Genomic DNA, 23,983 nt, shown 5'->3' on the forward strand with positions numbered 1-23,983 from the left:
ATCTCTTCGGGCCCTTTCCTTTTTTACATTTTCGGCACATTGAGTAAATTCCTTAATGTTACGTTTTTCGTGGTATGGGGAGCACTACTTTGCCTGATAAGGAATGTGTTCAACACTAAACATATCTCCTAGACAAAAACGAGCCAGTGTACAATTAGTCTGTGGTATGAGAAGTCGTCTGCCTGATGGGATTTCATGCGGTAATGCTGTCATCAATTTCTATAAGATTCTATGCCAAAATGTGTTCCAAACGAGTTGTTATCGGACGTAATTCATTGGACAAACTTTTAATCATCTGTATCAGTAATTCGCGAGGTATCGAGTCAGATGCTTTCGTGTAATCCACGAACACTGTATAGTATTTCCCATTGGGTTTTCTTAATGTTTCTTCCACTTCATTTAGCAGGTAAGTCACCGCTTGTGTGATGTCTTTCCGGCCATAAAGCCAAATTGTGCTATCGATGTTAGATTCGTTGGGAGGAGCTTCGTGAATATTTTGAAGATATTGTTCTCCAGAGGGACTGCCTGGCCGAGGCAGTAAATGCGTGCTCGGTTCGCCCGGAAGGACGTGGGTTCGAATCCCCGTCAGGAAGTCGTAAAATTTAAGAAACGAGATTTCCACTTCCGGAGGTGCATATGGCCCTGAGGTTCACTCAGCCTACACCAAAAATGAGTACCAGGGGGCAAAGGCGGCCGGGCGTAGAGCTAACCACTCTACCCCATCACGTGCCGAGGTTAACAATGGTGGAATCCTTTACCTTCCACTCCTCCAAGGGCCTTCATGGCCTGTACGGAGGTGACTTTGCTTTGCTTTGCTTTGTTCTCCAGTGCATTTCCTCTGTACCATCGAATAATGTACCACAAAAGAACAAAATCCTTTTAGTGAATACAGAAAGAATGAATGATCCATTTTCCTTTGTATTTACATAAACGATGTATATTATTATTATTATTATTATTATTATTATTATTACTATTATTATTATTATCATCTGTTTACCCTCCAGGTTCGGTTTTTCCCTAGGACTTAGCGAGGGATCCCACCTCTACCGCCTCAAGGGCAGTGTCCTGGAGCTTCAGACTCTTGGTCGGGGGATACAACTGGGGAGTATGACCAGTACCTCGCCCAGGCGGCCTCACCTGCTATGCTGAACAGGGGCCTTGAGGAGGGATGGGAAGATTGGAAGGGATAGGCAAGGAAGAGGGAAGGAAGCGGCCGTGGCCTTAAGTTAGGTACCATCCCGGCATTCGCCTGGAGGAGAAGTGGGAAACCACGGAAAACCACTTCGAGGATGGCTGAGGTGGGAATCGAACCCACCTCTACTCAGTTGACCTCCCGAGGCCGAGTGAACCCCGTTCCAGCCCTCGTACCACTTTTCAAATTTCGTGGCAGAGCCGGGAATCGAACCCGGGCCTCCGGGGGTGGCAGCTAATCACGCTAACCACTACACCGCAGAGGCGGACTTATTATTATTATTATTATTATTATTATTATTATTATTATTATTATTATTATTATTGAAAGAGAAATAGCATACATGTGCTGCTTCATTTGCGCGGAACTCTCCTTCACTTTGAGACGCTCCCTAGTAGGCCTACTCGGTGTTGGTGACTTTGGACTTCTTGGAATTCGGATAGGCAGTTCTATCACCTCGAATGTGTCTTCTAGTATTTTGAAGCAATTCATAGCCCGTATGTTGTGATATTTTGCGAAAGAGAAATTTCTTCGCACCGCAAATCTCTTAAATATTCGCTATTTGATATTTTTCTTGATTCGTACAACGCTCCGAGATCAGTCAAACGATACCTCCCATCACATGCTACCGCAGCAGTGAGCTTGTATTCGGGAGGCAGTGCGTTCGGATCCGACTGGCGGTACCCCTAAAGAAGGCTCTCCATGGTTTCCAGTTTTCAGACCAGGCAAATGCTGGAGCTGTATCTTAATTAAGACCACGCCCATTACCTTTCCAGTTAATTGTCTATCCCTTCCAATATTCCCATCCCCCACAAGGCGCCTGTTCAGATTAGCAGGTGACACCGCCTGGGCAAGGTACTTGCCCTCCTCCTCAGGTGTATCCCCGACCAAACATCTCACGCTTCGGGACACGGCCATTTAAGCGGTATAGATGGGATACCTCGCTGTGTCCGAGACAAAAACCAACCCTGGACAGTAAACGAATTTAATAATAATAATAATAATAATAATAATAATAATAATAATAATAATAATAATAATAATAATAATAATAAAAACCTGACTAACGAAGCAGATTTTTAATGTGTTGGATAACAGACCTAACATCTCTGATAAATGGGTCAAGGATGTAAGGAAGTACCTCAAGAGCATGGGACTGAATTAGGAGGACATTTGTAACTGACCAAATCACAGATCAGTTGTAAACAAATTTAAGGGCTTCTGCCATGAGCAAAAGCAGAACAGTGGCTGGACAGAAGAGAGAATGCAACGTTCTTGGGCTGCAAGGAAAGCTTTCAGAAATGCCGTATAGTTACTTGGCGTGGTCTCTAACGGTCCTAAACGAAACAATAATAATAATAATAATAATAATAATAATAATAATAATAATAATAATAATAATAATATATTACTCATGCTGGGAACGTTAAGTCTTGATCAGACCACTTGATGCGATTCGGCAGTAGGTTATGCGCTGCCTTCGGGTTCCACCCTCTCTCCTCTTACTGTCATATATCACATCATTCATGTCATCCCATTACTTCCTCTGCTGAGGTTAATATCAGGAAGGGCATCACCTCGTAAAAAAAAATCTCTACGAAGATTCATCTCACTTCATACGCGACTCTATAGAGAAAAGGGACAACGGGTGGACATGCATGCATGCATGCATACAGTAGTCGTGATTAAATGTAAGACGGGGACAGTTGTCCCATAGTTTCTCAGGTGAAATAAATCGGCTGTCTATCTACAAAGGAAGGGGCTTTTTGAATTAAATGGTATCAAACAGGAATTGAAATAGTCTAGAAACTGGAAACGTTTAAATAGAGGAATGTCCAGATGAAGTATTTGAGTCTAGAAGTGAGTATAGCTCATATCTCGGAGTGGGCTGGATAAGGTCGCAGCCTGGGGCAATGTGACGTCACATCACTTGAGAGAGAGTCTATTGTGACATAGGTCAGGTGGTAGAACAATGGAGAGAGAGAGGACACGGTGGTGAAGAGGAAGTTGGCGCCTAAGGGGAGAAGACTTCTAGTGCGTGTGTTTATAGCTTCTTCGTAGGGAGGGTCGTTAATATAGGTGGCACTGGGAGACTTCACAGGATCTGTGAACCTAACTAGCATTTAGGGCTAGTGACATCGAGGTACCTGTTCGCTCGAAACTGATTCTCGTATCAGCCGTGTACTCTTTCGTTATAATAAAAGCCCCGATTTTTATGCTGTAACAGGTTAGACTGCAAACTAGTTTGGTTTGTAGGAAGTGTCGGCCACCCGTTCTTCCACAATGTAGCAAGAGTACCATAAATTATAGGGGTTCTGATAGGTCGTACCCCTAATGTTTATGCAAGCCCCATAGCATAATCGTTATGAAGTTAGACTATACTTGCTTCTCACTTCAGTAAGTTTGCATTCTAACCTATTAATGCATAAAAATCCGGGCTCTAGCCCACTTATAACTTTGCGATTAATGATACTATGGTAATGAGAACACAGCAAGAATGTTTAACCAAAAATGCTTGACCTGGAACATTTAAATTCGTCATTACTTAACAGTGATCAAAGCTGAAGCTCTTTATACTTCAGAAACGATCAATTTACATCATAACAATTTAAAGGAACAACTAGAGGTTAAAGAAAGGAAAGTCTTGAGAAAAATTTTAGGGATAGGAGTTAAGAACGGAATAAATTACCCCAAAACCAATTCGGAAATATATTTAAAAATATCTAAACTTACTCATACAATGAGAATGTGACGAATTCAATTTATAAGACGAAGAATGAATAACAACAGACTTGCTTATTAAATACACAAATTTTCGCAAATAAAACGTACAAGGATCAGCAAATCTGCAGGATAGTAATGTAATCAGGAAAATTGTTCGCACAAGGGGATTTGAAGAAGATGAGGAGAAATCAACACGAAGTACGACGATTGGGGCAAAAGTCATGACAACTATTTTTTTCTTGTACATATGTGAACCGATCACAAACGTATATGTGTCGTGTGAAAGTTCTGCAGGCATAGTGTGTATGCAGAACAACAGATGGCTCTGTGATAGCTGGTAGTAGCGCAGCGAGGGCTGTGAAATCAGTCAGTTCGTGAGTGTCGTGCGAGATGGACGTAACCCGTGTTGAGCAGCGCGCTTACATAAAATAGCCGAAGGAGAAATGCGCTGGAATGTCACAGTGAATTAGTGAAAGCACTTGGGAATAATGCCCTACCATATCGTACAGTAGCACGGTGGGTAGGAAAGTTTCAGCAAGGACGTGTGTCAACCAGTGACGAGCAACGTTCGGGACGACCTGTCAGTGTGCGGACCGACGTGGCACGTGCCGTCATCGAGCAGCTCCTGGATGAGGACAGACGATGGACGCTACTGGACTTAGAGAGGACAAGTGGCATCGAGGAACGCACCGTCCACAGGATATTGCGTAATCAGTGCAACTGCGCAAAATCGCATCGCGGTGGGTACCGCACGCACTGACGGAAGTTCAAAGATGGGTGCGCTATGCAATATGCTCCGACCACCTTGCACGCAGCAATAGGACGGCGATCAAATTCTTGTCACGAATAATCGCCATCGATGAATTTGGGCCAGGGCATACGAACCAGAACTGAAACGTCAGTCCGCGGAGTGGCGACATGCTGGATCACCAAGGAGACAGAAGGTAAATAAGAATCCTTCCCCAGTCAAATTGATGGTGATCGTCGCGTATGATGTCAGGGCTGTAATTGTTTGTCACTTTGTTCCACATGGCAGAACAGTGACCGCACATACTACAGGGACTTCCTGGTGCGACAGGCACGTAGTGGCGTTCGGGAAAAACGTCCGGATCTTGTGGACAGTGCAATAATCCTGCACAACAATGCAAAACCACATAAAGCAGAGTGTGTAGGGCAGCTACTGCGACGTTCGGGATGGGAAAAATTGGAGCACCCACCGTACTCTCCCGACATTTCGCCCTGTGACTTCGATCTCATTGGAAAGATTAAGGAACCACTACGTGGTAGGCGGTTTGCAACACGAGAGGACATTGCTAATGTTGTGCGCCAACAGGTGACCCGATTCACACATGGTGAGGCAAATGCTGAGGCAGATGTTATTCAGCGCCTCCCACATTGTTGGCAGCGTGTGTTGTCAGATGTAGAGGACTACCTTGAGGTTCTTTAAGCCCAGGCTTGTCATGTCAACTTTATGTGTACTGTGTTGTCATTCTTTTGCACCGTGAAGGCCATATTTCCCTGTATACTACCGTAATAAATTAGTGTGTTACGATATTTCAGTGCTATTCATTGTCCACACATGTAGCTAATACCTTCAAGAAAAAAAATAGTTGCCATGACTTTTGCCCCAACCCTCGTACTTCGCCGGAGGAACAGAAATTACAACGATCGATGAAAATGAAGAACTGTTGGGCAAGAAGGAAAGCTGAACGAATGTTGATTCAGCGTGGTCCTAACTGATCCATTCGCGCAGAAGAAAAACAAGGTAATATAATAATAATGTTATTGGTTCTTACGTCCCACTAACTACTTTTACGGATTTCGTAGACGCCGAGGTGCCCTAATTTGGTCCCGTAGGGTTGTTTTACGTGCCAGTGCATCTACCGATGTGAGGCTCACGTATTTGAGCACCTTCAAATACCACCGGACTGAGCCAGGATCGAACCTGGCAAGTTGGGGTCAGAAGGCCAGTTTCTCAACAGTCTGAACCACTGAGGTAATGGGAAGGTTGAACAGAGATCTGTTATTTCCAAATGTTTAACTTGAAAAGTAAAATTGTGTATTTAATGTTCTGAAATAAATTGTTATGATATAAATACCGTCCGCCTCTGTGGTGTAGTGGTTAGTGTGATTAGCTGCCACCCCCGGAGGCCCGGCTCTGCCACTAAATTTGAAGAGTGGTACGAGGGCTGGAACGGGTCCACTCAGCCTCGGGGGGTCAACTGAGTAGAGATGGGTTCGATTCTCACCTCAGCCACCCTGGCAGTAGTTTTCCATGGCTTCCCCACTTCTCCTCCAGGCAAATGCCGGGATGATACCTAACTTAGGGCCACGACCGTTCAGCATAGCAGGTGAGGTCGTCTGGGCAAGGTACTGGTCATCTCCCCCAGTTGTATCCCGACCCACAGTCTGAAGCTCCAAGACACTGCCCTTGAGGTGGTGGAGGCGGGATCCCTCGCTGAGTCCGAGGGTAACCAGATAAAGAAGAAGATATAAATGGCATGTGAATATCAATGTAAAGGAGTTTGCTCATATTGTTCTCCCACATATCGACCAATATGAAAGGGAGTTTTAAAAAAATGGGAAATGGATACGGGCTCCTCCAACAACCCCCCCCCCTTCTTGCCCAAAGCCGTTTCAACTAATTTTATAGGAGAAGCAGAAAACTATTTTAATTTAGATTCCAAAATATCGTAATAGTTTTATTGATAATTAAGTTGCGTAGCATCTCACAAACATACATTTATAGACAACTTACGAAACGTTTAGCCAGACCTCAGCGTCTCCATAAACCGAAAAAGTAGTTAGTGGGACGTAAAGCAATAACATTATTATTATTATTATTATTATTATTATTATTATTATTATTATTATTATTATTATTATTATTATTATTATTATTATATTGTATTCATTACGGCCAATTGAGACCACGTTAACCAACAACCACACATTACTGCAAGCCGCATTTGCAGACCAAAATATTTTGCATTCTTTCCTCTGTGCATCCCCTTTTCAGTTTCTGTTCGTCACGGAAGCCTTTGAAGCTGTCGATCATTGATCTGTACTTTGTTCGCCTTAGATGTCTCCCCGATTTAACTCAGACTGCTCAAGATCCTTTTTTTCCTCTCTGAACAATTTGTCGGAATATTTAGGTCTACTGTTAACTGTTGTATACATTTGTTTTGTCAGCCTCTTCTCGTCCATTCTAAACAGACATAAACAGACATCCATTTAATGTGTGTCTTCTTTTCCTTGTTTTTTAAATTACTCGTTCGCTTTCCTATACTGACCATCTACGAGTTTTGAACTCGATAATTTGCAGGGCATCTTTCTCCCAAATTTCTCGGCTTCTCTCTGTCCCGTGATTCGGAGGTATTCACTAAAACACTCTGGTTTAATCACTGTTCTGTGGATTCTTATTCGTCCTCTTATTATTATCATATTTATTGTTATTATTAATGAATAGCTCACTAGACAGTACTTATGACTAGTTCCTGTTAGAGATTCACTTCCGTCTCCAGGATCTCTTGAGGCCAGATACTAAGTTTCCCTTTGCGCACGTAAATGAACTCCTCCCATGGGACAAAAATCCGACACCTCGGCGTCTCAGAAAACCGAAAATATAGGTAGTGGCACGTAAAACCATTCTTCTTCTTCTGATTATTGTTATTATTACTATTATTCGGGTGACCCCTTTGAGCGTACGATAAATCAACTTCGGTTACCTTTCTTTCCATTTAACTTTCTTCGTTTCCAAACTTCCTTCATTATCTGAGAATGTCGTTCCTTTTCCTCTTGAGTCCATTTTCTTCCAGTTGTTAATTTCTTTCTCTCCTGAAATCCTGCCTTTTTTTGTTGCTTCTCTGAAACGTGTTCTGTTTTCTATCATATCTATTTTATTTCCAGCGTTTTTCATATCCTTTTCAATTTCAGTGAACCACCTTGGCTTGGATTTGTAACTGTTCAATAAGTTGAAGATTTGCTTGCTTAGTCTATTGTAGTTCATTCAATAAATGTGTCCAAAAAACTGGAGTCCTCTTTTACTCGTTACAGTTGTCAGTTCTTCAACTTTTAAATATAGCTCTCTGTTTGATCGTAGTCTAACAAATTCAGCATTGTTGTTTCTTATAGTTCCCAGTATTTTTCTCAAAATTCTTCTTTCAACTTTTTCTAATTTTTCAAGATCCCCAATTCTTGTAGGTTTAAGAGTTTCTGCTGCATATAAAATTTCTGGCCGGGTCACTGTTTGATAATGTCTTAATTTCAAGTTCCAAGATAGAGATTTCTTATTGTATGTATATTTTGTCATTTGAAACATCCTTTCTATTTTGTTTACACTTATAGCAATAGCTACCTTTTGTTTTGTGTTGTTTGTTATCAATTCTCCCAGGTATTTAAAGCAATCTGTCCGAGATATCATGTTATTGTTATATTTTGAGGGGCATTAATGATGTTTGTCATGAACTTTGTTTTTTCAAATGATATTTGTTATCCTATTTTGGCCGCTTATTTCTATGATGCACGTATTTTTCTTCCACATATCCACAAATTTGAAGGAAGATGGTTTTCCGTTGTTTCCCATTTTCACAGCTGGTAAACGCAGGGGATTTACATTAAGACCACGGAAGCTTTCTTCCCACCTCCAAGGCCATTCCTATCTCATCGTCGCCATAAAACCTATCTTATTATTAACTTAAATTTTCCCTCCGGTGAGAGTGGTTTCCAGGACTTAGTACTTTTGGGTGGCGGGGGTCTAGAATTAACCACAACACAGAATTATAGCGCTCTAGGATTTACGCTCAGAAGTCCCACTGGAATCTAGATATTTTTATTTGAAAATATGAATTCATTTAGATGAATGCAATGGAAAAATGACAATATGACAATTTAATCTTTCATTACGTTTTAATGAGCATTATGTCCGACTCGTTGGCTGAATGGTCAGCGTACTGGCCTTAGGTTCAGAGGGTCCCGAGTTCTATTCCCGGCCGGGTCGGGGATTTTAACCTTCATTGGTTAATTTCAATGGCCCGGGGGCTGGGTGTTTGTGCTGTCCCTAACATTCCTGCAACTCACACACCACACACTATCCTCCACCACAATAACACGCAGTTACCTACACATGGCAGATGCCGCCCACCCTCATCGGAGGGTCTGCCTTACAAGGGCTGCACTCGGCTAGTAATAGTCACACGAACTTATTATAATGAGCATAAACCTAAAATGTATAAACGTTTAGCAGAAGCAAACGAGTATTTCACACTAAATTCCACCTACACAGATGTACGTGGTTTACTAATAGCCCAATGGAGAGCAGTTATCAGTTTTTCTGTTTCTCGTCATTAAGCAGGTTAATTTTCAACTTTTGGTCCAAATATATTAATTTGTGAGTACAGGTATAGGCATACAATTATTTAGTCTTCGGAATAACTTATTTTATTCAAAAGATTTATTACTTAAGCCTGCATTTAAACTTGACGGTCAGACAGATCATTTTACTACTAAATGAAAGGCATAATATACCAAACTTATACATTCCAATCAGTGGACGAAGCTTCTATCGACCATTACATTCAGCAACTCTTTTTGGAAAGACGCCTGTTCTTTATCTCCGGTACAGGTCTTGGTAGCTAAGAAGAGGGTGACGAGAAATTGTATCTGTTTCGTGGAGAGGGGAGGAGATGAAGGTAGGGCGATGTGAATGTGTGCGCATTGATTATTTACAATGAATAGGGGAGGAGGTTGCTGCTTCATCTTATAATGTATTTTGATGTACACGAGTAAATGTAAGCTTATGATTTTGATGGAATAAAAGTAATTGAATTAAAGAGTTTTTAATAACGTTTTGACTGGCGAAGACGCTGCGTAAATCCAGAGAATTTACCACAGATAAAAATATCGTAACCCACATTCCAGACATTTAATTCAAAGCAGCCTATTTTGGAAGTCATTAAATGCTAACACAAGTGTGTAAAATATTGTTTTGTAGGCAATAACTTTGGAACGAGCGTAGATGAGGGATAGTGGAGGTGGGGCGTGGTTAAAGTGAATCTTGTAGGCATTAACTCTGTTCATCTGAGATGGGAGTGTTGCTTCTTCTTCTTCTGATAATGTAGGTTTTTGTCTGCCCGTGGTACTCTACTCTGATCAACCACGAACGACAGTGAACTGTAATAATCTAGAAGGCGGTGACTTTCAGTTGCCTGGTAACCAGTATCTGCTAATGGTCAATCCAGAGTATAACGTAACCACAGTAGTTGATGTAATTATTTCAGAAGGAAGTCCAGATTAATAACGTTATAATTTGAGGGATTCCGTTAAATCGTGGTCATTGCAACTAATCCTCTTGACGTCGCGGCTCTATCGGCTTTAATCGTGAAATGCTGAATGGTCCCCAGATAGGTTTAATGCTCTATCAACCTAAAGGTAGACCATACCTTACCAGGAGATTATAGCTGGTGAGGGATAGACAATGATCCCGATCTCCGTCCCTTCCTGTTTAATACATCATTTTTCTCCTTTCATATTCTCTGTCGTGAGCTGAATATTGAAGAAAATTGAATTTAAAAATCCCCAGTTATGATGGTATGTAAAAGTGAAAATTAACTAACGAAGAAAAGATGCATGGTACGAGGGGCGTTTCATAAGTTGTGGAAATTGTCTTTTATTTTCCAGCAGTGCACATTCGAAAGTATGTTACACGACCTTCATAATGTTGCCATCTCACGGGTTATGGATGTAGGAATCTGAGGAAGACGACAAGGTGAAATCGTTGTTTACTCTCGTACAACCTGTTTAGTCCACCCCTGTGTTTCAGTGGTTAGTGTGATTAGCTGCCAACCCCGGAGACCCCCGTTCAATTCCCGGCTATGCCTCAAAATTTAAAAAGTGGTTCGAAGATTGGAACGGGGTCCGCTTGGCCTCGGGAGGTCAGCTGAGTAGAGGGGGTTCGATTCCCATCTCAGCCATCCTCCAAGTCGTTTTCCATGGTTTCTCACTTCTTCTGCAGGCAAATGCCGCGATGGTAGCTAACTTCAGACCACGGCCGCTTCCCTCCCTGTTCCTTGTCTACCCCTTCCAATCTTCCCATCCCCACAATGTCCCTGTTCAGCATATCAGCTACTGATACTCCTCCCCAGTTTTATCCACGACCAAATATCTCACGCTGTCGCCACCATAATTTTCAAATCGTCCGCCAGGTACATCACAATCACCTTCGCCCCCGCCACGTTGCGCCACACATAGCCTACTTCGCGCGCCCACTTTTCAATTCTTCAGCGCTGCGATGTCACAGTCACGTGACCGGCAAGGGCCAATCAGTGCTTGATCTATTAGGAATGTTAGACCGCTACTATTGTCCATTACAAAGAACTGCGAGTGGTTTCCTAAAGCTTGCTTTCACTTTGCCACTTTTGAAATGGAGTGTACGTATTCGAGGACTTCTCTGCGTTTACATTTGGTAATAAAATGCCATCTACGAGGCTTTGCAGAAAGTAAAACAAGTGTAGAACATCATGTCTGACTATACACCAACTGAGACAATTCAGATCTCTTCAATGTTATATTACAAGTAAATATTATTTTATGATGCAAAGTGCATATTTATCATTGAAATCCGTCAATTTCTGTACAACATATAATCGTAAAAAGGTAAAAGTAAGGCCAAGACACCTTTCTGTATGATTTATTCATAAACAATGCCATGTTAAGGCTGCCAATAAAAATAATGGCTAAGTGATTCCAACAAGGGTAGTCATCACTGTGCAAGACCAAATTTCACTTTAATAAATATTAATGTTATTGGTTTTACGTCCCACAACTACCTTTACGTATTTTGGAGACGCCGAGATGCCAGAATTTTGTCCCTCTGGAGTTCGTTTACGTGCCACCTGACTAAGCCAGGATCGAACCTACCAAGTTGGGCTCAGAATAGCAGCGCTCTTTCATCTGAACTAGTCATCCCGGCATATTTTACTTTAATATGAAGATGCTTGGTCTTTAAAGGGGCCTAACATCTAGGTTATGGGCCCAGTTTTACTTTAAAATAGCTGTTATAATTGTAAGAATATCTGAAAGGGTGAAGATATTTCATCACGTCGATACGTCGGGACGTATTAGGTGTATAAAGTTGTTTCCTTTAGTTACAGTAATCTACTGTGTTACAAATTATGCAGGCATGACAAATCTATTAAAATACCTGGTGAGTTGGCCGTGTGGTTCGGGGCGCACAACAAGCGTGAGCTTGCATCCGGGAGATAGTGGGTTCGAACCCCACTGTCGGCAACCTTAAAGATGGTTTTCCGTGGTTTTCCATTTTCACACCAGGCAAATGCTGGGGCTGTACCTTAATTAACGTCACGGCCGAGTCCTTCGCACTCCTAGCCCTTTGCTATCCTATTATCGCCGTACGACCTATTTGTGTCAGTGCGAGGTAAAACAAATTTTAAAATAAATTATTTTATAATCATAAAAGGAAGTGTTAGCATGTCTGTCCGTATGCGCGGTGTCCTGCCAGATCTACGGCACACAGAGATATGAAATTTTAAACATAGGTAGATGGGAGATGGTTCGCAATTCATCTCGAAGCCAGAGTTTTAATTTTTGCTTTCGTTGGCGAGTTATGAACAAAAAATCGGCAAAAAACGTATGTTGGGGTATGACAATCCAACGTGCTGACACCAGGATTAAATGTATTCTCACTGGTCACCGCACATATGATAGCTAATACAAGTTAAGGAGCCATTTTACGTCCAATGCGTGGGAAGTCATTTTCGGTCCCCGACACGAGGAAGGGTTTTCAGTCCTCAGTATCCAGAGCTGTTCGTCTGTGTGTATGTGTTCGATGTCCATCCAAATCTACTACGGCACGCAGCTATCTGAAATTTTTAATATAGGCATATTCTTAGATGAATCCTAAGACAGGTAAATATTTATATTACCTTTAATCCATTTATTGATTTATGTATTTACCTGGTAATAATTTTGTTCATTGTATAATACAAAAATTCGTGTGGCTATTTCTAGCCGGGAGCAGCTCTTGTAAGGCAGACCCTCCGATGAGGGTGGGCAGCATCTGCCATGTATAGGTAAATGCGTGTTATTTTGGTGGAGGAGAGTGTTATGTGTGGTGTGTGAGTTCGAGGGATGTTGGGGACAGCACAAATCCCAGTCCCCGGGCAAAGGAAATGAACCATTTAAGGTTAAAATCTCTGACCCGGTCGGGAATCGAACCCTGGATCCTCGGGACCAAAGGCCAACACGCTAACCATTTAGCTATGGATCCGGACATCTGTTCACTTAAAATGTGTTAATAAATATAATGTTTATATGTTGCTTTTTAAAATAATGTTTAAAACGCATCTACCGGTTGAACTTTTTTTTTTGCTATTTGCTTTACGTCGCACTGACACAGATAGGTCTTATGGCGACTATTGGATAGGAAAGGCCTAGGAGTTGGAAGAAAGCGGCCCTGGCCTTAATTAAGGTACAGCCCCAGCATTTGCCTGGTGTGAATATTGGAAACCACGGAAAACTATACTCAGGGCTGCCGACAGTGGAATTCAAACGCACTATCTCCCGGATGCAAGTTGACAGCAACGTGCCTCTAACCGCACGGCGAACTCGCCCGGTGTTGAATTAATGAACGCGGGTGAAGCCGCTGGTACACGCTATAATAATATAAGAGTACAGTTCATACATACCGACGCGAATGTCTACCATAGTAAGAAATAATAGATGTAGACATGATCTCATATCTGTATCTTTTGCTTGACAACACAATCACACATTCGCTTAAGTAAAATTTTAAAATAAATTAAATATTGTCGTTAATTAATTTAAAACGTGGTAGCAATAAAACGAACTTAACACACGAAACTGAATTTACTTAAAGTAATCGCAATTAATTTCTTGCGTCGATTCTCTTTGCTGTTCAACACCGTGGGAAACCAGAAGCGACTTTATTCACCGGGGTGGCCGGTTAAACCAACATCTGGATAAGAGGGCGTCCATCTATTATTTTTTTTTTCACGTCGTTACGCGCAACTGAGGAGCACGCTAGAACTTATTTAACTGATGATTTTACTTTCTTCTCTTCCCAAAAATCTCTTCATACTCTCACTGAAATTCTTCTTACGTTCTTCTGTCCAGGTTTTATTAGTTATAGCAGATCGGTTCTTCACAGTTTCCTGGTTGATGTTGATTTTCTGAAGATCTGATTCTATTTCATTTAGCCAGTTGTTCTTGACTTTCAGTGTGAGGGCAAGATTTAGAATTCGTTTGCTCAGTTTATAAAATTGTTCATTCTGGGAATGTGACCATAGAATTTCAACCTCCTTTTCCTGATAGTGTCTTGGGATTTTTTAAGTATGGCAATAAATTTAATGAGATTTCCTTTTCATCCACACTGCCTCTTTGTAGACTGGGCTGAAAATTTTCCGTAAATTTTTTTCTTTCTTGCTTTTCTATATCTTTTATGAGTGATCTACCGCCAATGATTAAGGTTTCCGATGTGTATAATGCTTTTGGCTTTATTACTGTATCATAATGCCTTAGTTTTGTTTTCCGAGATAATGATTTTTAGTTATGTTGATATAGATGTTGATTCCCATAGGGAATCTGAAATATTTGTCCTGAATGAGTAAATTTATAATACCAATATAAATGGTCCGTTATTGGACATTATAAATCTTCCAGCTAACTCATTCTTGGTTGCCAGCGTTTCGCCCTCATGTGCTAGGGTGGGCTCATCAGTTGGTACCTAGCACACCTACCAATACGCTGGCTAGTGCATACCGTGGAGGCCACTGCGTAGGCTAACTGGAGCCACCGGCAGTGCCAATGCACTAAGAGACTTTGTCTCATCACTAAAAATTGATGCCTGCTTGGCCATCAGATGATATAGATGTTGATTCCCATAGGGAATCTGAAATATTTGTCCTGAATGAGTAAATTTATAATACCGATATAAATGGTCCGCTATTGGACATTATAAATCTTCCAGCTAACTCATTGAAGATTTATAATGTCCAATGTCCAATAACGGACCATTTATATTGGTATTATAAATTTACTCATTCAGGACAAATATTTCAGATTCCCTATGGGAATCAACATCTATATCATCTGATGGCCAAGCAGGCATCAATTTTTAGTGATGAGACAAAGTCTCTTAGTGCATTGGCACTGCCGGTGGCTCCAGTTAGCCTACGCAGTGGCCTTCACGGTATGCACTAGCCAGCGTATTGGTAGGTGTGCTAGGTACCAACTGATGAGCCCACCCTAGCACATGATGGCGAAACGCTGGCAACCAAGAATGAGTTAGCTGGAAGATTTATAATGTCCAATAACGGACCATTTATATTGGTATTATAAATTTACTCATTCAGGACAAATATTTCAGATTCCCTATGGGAATCAACATCTGTATCATCTGATGGCCAAGCAGGCATCAATTTTTAGTGATGAGACAAAGTCTCTTAGTGCATTGGCACTGTCGGTGGCTCCAGTTAGCCTACGCAGTGGCCTCCACGGTATGCACTAGCCAGCGTATTGGTAGGTGTGCTAGGTACCAACTGATGAGCCCACCCTAGCACATGAGGGCGAAACGCTGGCAACCAAGAATGATTTATAATGTCCAATAACGGACCATTTATATTGGTATTTTAGTTATGTGTTCCAAATGATTCGATAGGGTTTCTGTAATTTAGTAATTCTCTCCTTTTTGCTTCACGACTTAATCCAGAAGGTTGAATGATTTCTCCAAGGTATTTGAAATTATTTACTTGGAAAATTTGTCCAAATTTAGTCATCATAGCTTTCTCATCTAGAAACCGAGAGGCTCCTTCCATATACTGGTTTTCTTCATATGATATTTGAAGACCTGTTTTGGCTGCAATTTCTTATAGGTTTTCGAGGGAGTGGATTGTTTCTTGTCTGTTACTAGAAAGAATTGCCAGGTCGTCTGGAAAAGCTAGTCACCCCACGTGAATACTGTTTTCATGTTACTATTACTATTACTATTACTATTACTATTACTATTACTATTACTATTACTATTACTATTACTATTACTATTACTATTACTATTACTATTACTATTACTATTACTATTACTATTACTATTACTATTACTATTACTATCGGCAGCATCCATATGCTATTTTCACAATTGCCCAGGTACCCACATCAATATTGTTATTGCAGTATAGTGCCCAGGCTAGGGAACGTAAGAGTCTAGAAGGACTGACTCAGATGCGTGCTGAGAATTCACGAGTAAGTCTCCATATTCCGGTCACATCCACGTCCCAGATGCATCTCTGATTGAAATATGAGGGACTTTGAGCTGCTTTCTTCCTGTGCTGTACTTGCTCGGTGTGGGCAGGCCGTTAATGGCGTGTCGATCTTCTAAAAGTGTCTTCAAGGAGCCTCACATCTAATTATCATCACACCCACGAAAATCAATATCATTCTGTATATAGCAGAAGCTTAGCTCGAACACGTGCGGGAGGCTTCACTTTGCTGGATCCACTGCCTTGCGCGACACTTATGCAAAGTCCTCTTTTGTTAAAATTGATAACGTGTTTTAGGGGGCCGACGTTGTTGAAATGCCATTTTTTTTTCTTTGCATTAGGACGTTGCCCAGTAGTGATGACATTAACCATTTTTTTTAAATTTTGCATTCTTTTGCATCCTTTGCCGATTTGGGATGATCTTGGTTTTCAAGAAGGTTTTTTTTTTTTGGTCAATATATATCATTCTGAAGAATTTTTAGATCCTTTTAAAATGGTTTATTGAATGTATGCGAGCACTAGATGTAGTACCCGTTGTTGGAACAATCATAAAAATAACGTGTGCAAAGTTATCTAACTCCCCAGCTATACTTTCCGCCAATATGCAGGCGTGTTGCTTTACTCAACGCAGCAGTAATCCAATCCGTCGGAGATGAGTGACAACAGAAGAGACAAATAACATAACAACAATGGTCAATATAATTTTATTGTTCATCACTTATATGAACTTTCGATATTGCAGGTAATTTAGATTTCTTCCGACTGTGGGATATTATAGCATATACTGTAAAGGCAGTCCGTCCTTATTTCATTAATTACTTCCTCTTGTATTCTTCAAGCAATCGTTTCTTTACGATTTTTCTCATCTTTTATAATCATCTTCATAATTTTCCTTGTTTGTACGGACCGAACCGCGCGGCTTTACACCTTAAGACAATCTTGACAAAAACAATCGCCAGTTAACACGATTAACAATAGTTCCATGTTTGCAGTGTTCGGCGTTGAAATGGACTAAACAGCAAAAGTCTAAATTCATGAATTATACGTCATATTCGGTATGGTAAAACAATATAAGACATGAATGATTGGAACTTGTATTCTCTATAACCTTTGTTATGTAATAATTTTCGATAGGACCAATAACATAGGTATTTTAAAAATTAATTTTAGGCAACTTCCCCTAAATTACCATTTTATCTCGCGTGAATATACATTATTTATAACCTAGACTGTTGTACCTTATTCCCAGACTTAATACACCGATTTTCATTTAATTCTGTTCACCCATTTTCTCGTTGATTTGGACTTAGCAATAAAAATCGAAATTCATGAATATCTCTGTTAGTACGGTTAGTACGGTAAAAGAAAAAATATATAACCGACCCCAACTTGGCAGGTTCGATCCTGACTCAGTCCGGTGGTCTTTGAAGGTGCTCAAATACGTCAGCCTCGTGTTAGTACATTTACTGGTGCGTAAAAGAACTCCTGCGGGAGAAATTCCGGCACATCGGAGTCTCCGAAAACCGTGAAAATAGTTAGCGGGACGTAAAGCAAATAACATTATTATTATTATTATTATTATTATTATTATTATTATTATTATTATTATTATTATTATTAAAAAACCAAACCAAACCCCATGGCATTACAGCCCTTGAAGAGCCTTGGCCTACCAAGTGACCGCTGCTCACCCCGAAGGCCTGCAGATTACGAGGTGTCGTGACGTCAGCACGACGAATCCCCTCTGCCGTTATTCTTGGCTTTCTAGGCCGGGGCCGCTATCTCACAGTCAGATAGGTCCCCAATTCTAATCACGTAGGCTGAGTGGACCTCGAACCAGCCCTCACGTCCAGTTAAAATCCCTTACCTGGCCGAGAATCCAACTCGGGGCTTCCGGGTAAGAGGCAAGCACGCTACCCCTACACCGCGGAGGCGGCTTTTATTATTATTATTATTATTATTATTATTATTATTATTATTATTATTATTATTATTATTATTAAAAATATATGTCTGTCTGTCTGTCTGTCTGTCTGTCTGTCTGTCTGTCTGTCTGTCTGTCTGTCTGTTAGGTCATCAGCCCAGAGGCTGGTTGGATCCTCAAATAGCACCACTAAGGGCTATGCAGTTATAGGGAAACAGCAAAAACCAATGGAAGAGTAAAAATGAGGCGTACTAGGCAAGATGAGGAGTGAGGTAGTTTGGCATTGCTTTCCTCATTGGGCCAGAATGTGCCACTGCAGCACGACCGATCCTATGAGCAACACCTTTCATAACACTCGGACACTACTTGTGCTCCAAATGTCATTACTCAGCACCACCCATACCGCAACAACTTCCATATTGTCACAGCCATGGATGATACTGGGACTTCAGTGGAAGCTACACTTTGCTCTGGCCTGTGCTAAGAGATGGATACGAAAGTACTGCATCCATCAAGAAATTCCAACAGGCGGATTAAAAATGTATGACATAAATGATGGGAAATTTATTTCTATATAGCCTCAGTTATGTTGTTCTTATCGATAGGACCAGTATTAACACAAATATTTGAGAATTAAATTTTAGGCCTCACCGTAAACTACCGTTTGACTCAGCACGAATAAAATTATTTATATCCTAGATCGTAGTGGCTCATTCCCCGACTTTACTTACCGATTATCAAGCATTAAATTATCTTCAGCCATTTTCTCGTGATGCACAGACAGACAGACAGACAGACAGACACACATGACGGAAAATTAAAAAGTGAATTTCCTTGTTACTGTGGAAACGACAGATCCAGAAATGCCATTCTTTATAAATTCTGAGCAATGTACCGACAAAACTCTTATAATGAAATGAAATAGCGTATGGCTTTTAGTGCCGGGAGTGCCCGAGGACAAGTTCGGCTCGCCAGATGCAGGTCTTTTGGTTTGAATCACGTAGGCGACCTGCGCGTCGTGATGAGGATGAAATGATGATGAAAACGACACATACACCCAGCCCCCGTGCCAGCGAAATTTACCAGTTAAGGTTAAAATTCCCGACTCTGCCGGGAATCGAAACCGGGACCCCTGTGACCAAAGGGCAGCACGCTAACCATTTAGCCATGGAGCCGGACAAAACTCTTATTATATAGATACATTCGTTGTTGTCAGGCTGATAAAAGTCTATAAGAACAACAGTAAAATTTATACATTTATCTTACATACTGTCAAATTTTGCTAAGTCCGGCCCGTTGGCTGAATGGTCGGCGTACTAGGTTTAGGTTCAGAGGGTCCCACGTTCGATTCCCGGCCGTATCGGGGATTTTAATCGCTTCTGATTAATTCTTCTGGCTCGGGGACTGGATGTTTGTGTCCGTCCCAACACTCTCCTCTTCATAGTCAGGCAACACACCACACTACCAACCACTACAGAAACACGGAATAGTGATTACATCCCTCCAGATAGGATTGGCGTCAGGAAGGGCATCCGACCGTAAAACAGGGCCACACCCACATTGCGACGCAGTTTGCATCCGCGACCCCACAGGTGTGGGAAAGGCGGTAGGAAAAGAAGAATAAGAAGACCGTCAAATTTTGCTAAATATTTTTCATGTCCAAGCAAACTGACCAGCAGTTACTATTGACTAAGACAGGGCAAAGAAAGAATGTATACCTGTGATTCATGTGTCTTCAAGGTATGTGCAGGAACAGAATACAGGAGAGAGTATTTCATAACAGGTCTCAAGTACAAGGAACACGCCAGGCTTCGCACCCGCCCCTACAGCCATCATTCACCCCCGCGTACCTCAAGACCAAGAACACATGGAACCGAGTTAGAAGTTATATAACTTTCCGCTTAAGTACAGATTCATCGTCGCAAGTAGTTGTGTGAAAGAAAAGTGCCAAAAGAGAAACCGCTAAAAAGTATATTTTTAATTCAGCTAGTGAATTCATTTGGAAAGGGGTAGACAATAAGCAGTATGTGAATGAATGAATGAATGAATGAATGAATGAATGAATGAATGAATGAATGAATGAATGAATGAAAATAGAATAATCTTCTCTCCCAGTCATTGATGACGACCAACTTGGAAGAGAGTATTCATTTATTGTAATAGTAATATAATGCATGCAGTTTTTTTATTATATGCAATAATTTTAAAAGTTACATCATTGTTACAACCATTCTTACATAGCTACCACACATGAACGGACGAACACAACGAATAGATACATTACATCATTGTTACAACCATTCTTACATACCTACCACACATGAACGGACGAACACAACGAATAGATACATTACATCATTGTTACAACCATTCTTACATACCTACCACACACGAACGGACGAAGACAACGAATAGATACATTACATCATTGTTACAACCATTCTTACATACCTACCACACACGAACGGACGAAGACAACGAATAGATACCCCCCTTCCCAGTCACAGATGATCACTTAACATGTGAGGTACTGCCTAGATTTTAACAACGTCACAGAGTCTAGGATACATTCACACATATGTTCTTACCATTAACTACATGAACTTTCTCTGTTATCCTCCTCTTTTAATGTCTTTTCCCACATTCCTCTTATAATATTACGAAGTTTTGCTGCTTTTTCCTGGTGCTTTCCATTCTCGGTTTAGTAACTTAGCAATAGTGTAAAGTTCGGGTTCGTTTTCGATTTTACTTATCTTCTTTCCAACTCTATATTCCTGCAGTATATGAACCTATGTGATCAGTCCGCATGTAACTTCAGCTCAGTATTGGGCGACGTTGAAGACCTTACGATTTGCTCCACCAGAGCATGATGTGGGACAAATGCCGAGTTGGTTGCCTACGACTTAGACACTTCTTTATTTTTCGTGGAACTTGTCACACCCCGTCTGAGCCGTCCATTCAGAGCTTAAATCGCTTCTCTTCATGGCAGCGCCCAGGCTATCAGATGGCTCAATTCACCGGTTCTCAGCCTTTCCTTTCACCCGGGAGTTCTGGATGGTCAAATCTGTTGCTGTATCCTCCTGTGGGTGGGAGATGCAGACGAAGAATACACCCACGGTATCCCCTGCCTATCGTAAGAAGCGACTAAAAGGGGCGACCAAGGGATGATCGAGTTATAACCATGAGACTAATTGTAATTAGCACCACAACGCGGGGAACACCAAGGGACGCCTTTACTTGCGCGTAGTACCACTATGTTAGGTTCACAATAGGTTTGTGATTAGTAGCGACAGTGTTCGAATCTGGATGGGTGTAACTGTACCTGTGATTAGTACACCTATGTGAGGAACACCATAGGTCTCTGTTACATTACCTGTGAGTAGTACAATAAGGTATGGATTACCGCGTGTCTACGCTACTTTTGATTTGTACCGCAACATGACAAACACCATGGTTCTGCTTTCCTAGCGATCAGTACCATTATGAGAGGGGGATGACTTGGATTTTAGACCCCTTTAGACAACGAGCATCGACGATTCAGTGTTATGCTTTAGAAGCAGTCAGTAATACTGTTGTTTAACGCTAGTTTCCGGGAATGTGGGGCATTGTGGGTCGGGTCCACTGATTGTTTAAATCCATATTCAACTATTCATTCTTCGTCATCACGTTTTGAATTCTTGGTCAGTGGATGAAGTTTTGACTTTTAAATTGTCGTTACATTGCGTCTCATTTCGTATCATTAGGGACCGATGACCTAGATGTTAGGTGCCTTTAAATAATAATAATAATAATAATAATAATAATAATAATAATAATAATAATAATAATAATAATCATAATCAATCAGTCACTACTACTGATCTGCATTTAGGGCAGTCGCCCAGGTAGCAGATTCCCTATCTGTTGTATTCCTAGCCTTTTCTTAAATGATTGCAAAGAAATTGGAAATTTATTGAACATCTCCATTGGTAAGTTATTCCAGTCCGTAACTCCCCTTCCTAGAAACGAATTATTGCCCCAACTTGTCCTCTTGAACCCCAACTTTATCTTCATATTGTGATCTAATAATAATAATATGTTGCTCGCATGAAGTTCTCTAATAGGAGGGAAGGTTGATGATCATATGGCGGAATTTTTACCCCGGGTAGTTGTATCGTTAACCTCTCTCCGTGCAGTTGCTTCATGTCTGATGGCAGGAGATGATTCTCCATCCAAATCATTTAGTTTTCCCTATGTGTTGGATTCAGGCAACCGGTACTAAGTCAGAATAGTACGTGAAATCATTGTTTTAAGAAGAAATCATATTTTGTTCTTTAAGTGGGTCGTATGAACATGGATATGGATATGGATATGTTTTTGGTCTATCTGAAATTAGTGTCATCAGTTCTTAGACACTATTGTAACTATGGCAACAGTGCTGTTCTATGTACACTAGATCAGTAGCGCCATCTCCTCACTGTACGCTTTCTTCTTGTAACTAAGAGCTTGAGAAAATATTTTTAATAATGTTATCTAGCGATCACTCTACAAGTCTCCGGGGCGATCTTCCCAGTACACGTAAAGGAGAGACTAGCTGCTGCACTTAGAAGCATAAGTGACATCAAACATCTACAAAGAACGTCACTAGAGACGTCCATGAACATTTTCCACCAAGCTCGATAGCTACAGTCGCTTAAGTGCGGCCAGTATCCAATGTTCGGGAGATAGTGGGTTCGAACCCCACTGTCGGCAGCCCTGAAGATGGTTTTCCGTGGTTTCCCATTTTCACACCAGGCGAATGCTGGGGCTGTACCTTAATTAAGGCCACGGCCGCTTCCTTACCACTCCTAGCCCTTCCCTATCCAATCGTCGCTACAAGACCTATCTGTGTCGGTGCGACGTAAAAGTTGTTAAAAAGAAGAAACTTTTCCAAGTCAAAGTGCTACCAACGCAAACATACGGATTAGAAGTCATATGGGAGTACCTTTCACGTAAACAGCTACGAGAACTGGAAAGCATGAAACCGAAATACCTTGAGAGGGCTCTAGGGGTATCTAAATTCACCCTATCCCGGTATGTATATGTTTTACTGTAGTCTGGGAAACCTTCTTGGTAGGGGATTTAAGACTGCAAATGTCTCTACAGCAGACTCCGGCATACGAGGAACTGTTACGAGAACTACGAGAGAAAAGGGACTCGATTGAGGAAAGTTTATACAGTACTAGCGAATGTACCCGTGCTTCGCTACGGTATTCTACATTGTATTCGAATATCGAAGTAAATAGTGTGCATGCAGTAAATAAGATTGTTTTAAAATTGCATGTCTCTTAGCGTTATCCGAGAAAGAGCATGGGGAGGTCCCCGTACGTTGTTTCCAATGTAAAGTGTTTGTTATGGATTTGTGATATAACGGCAGGCTCACTTGCCTACTGCCATTCACAATCGAGTTGGGAAGTTTACATTATAATTGCAGGCCCCATTGCCTACTATGCGGAGAGAATCGATTTGGGGAGTTTTCGTTAAAATGGCAGCCCCCCTTTCCTACTTCCACACAGATTACAGTTTTTATTATAATGGCAGGCAATTACCCTACTATCACTCGAAATTGAGTTGTGCAGTTATCATTATAATGCCAGGCCCATTTTCCTACTTCCAGCCAGCTTACTGCCAGTCACACCAAGTTGGTGAGTTTCCATCAAAATAGCAGGCCACTATGCCTAATGCCAGTCACATTTCAGATGAGGACATTTCTTTATAATGGCGGACACCCTTGCCTACTGCCAAACACAATCGGGTAGGGGAGTTTTTAACAAAACTGCATGCTCACTTGCCTTCTGCAAGTCAAATCGAGAAGTGAACTATTCATTA

This window comes from Anabrus simplex, chromosome 8 (genome assembly GCF_040414725.1).
Source record: "Anabrus simplex isolate iqAnaSimp1 chromosome 8, ASM4041472v1, whole genome shotgun sequence".
In the NCBI taxonomy this organism is placed as follows: Eukaryota; Metazoa; Arthropoda; class Insecta; order Orthoptera; family Tettigoniidae; genus Anabrus; species Anabrus simplex.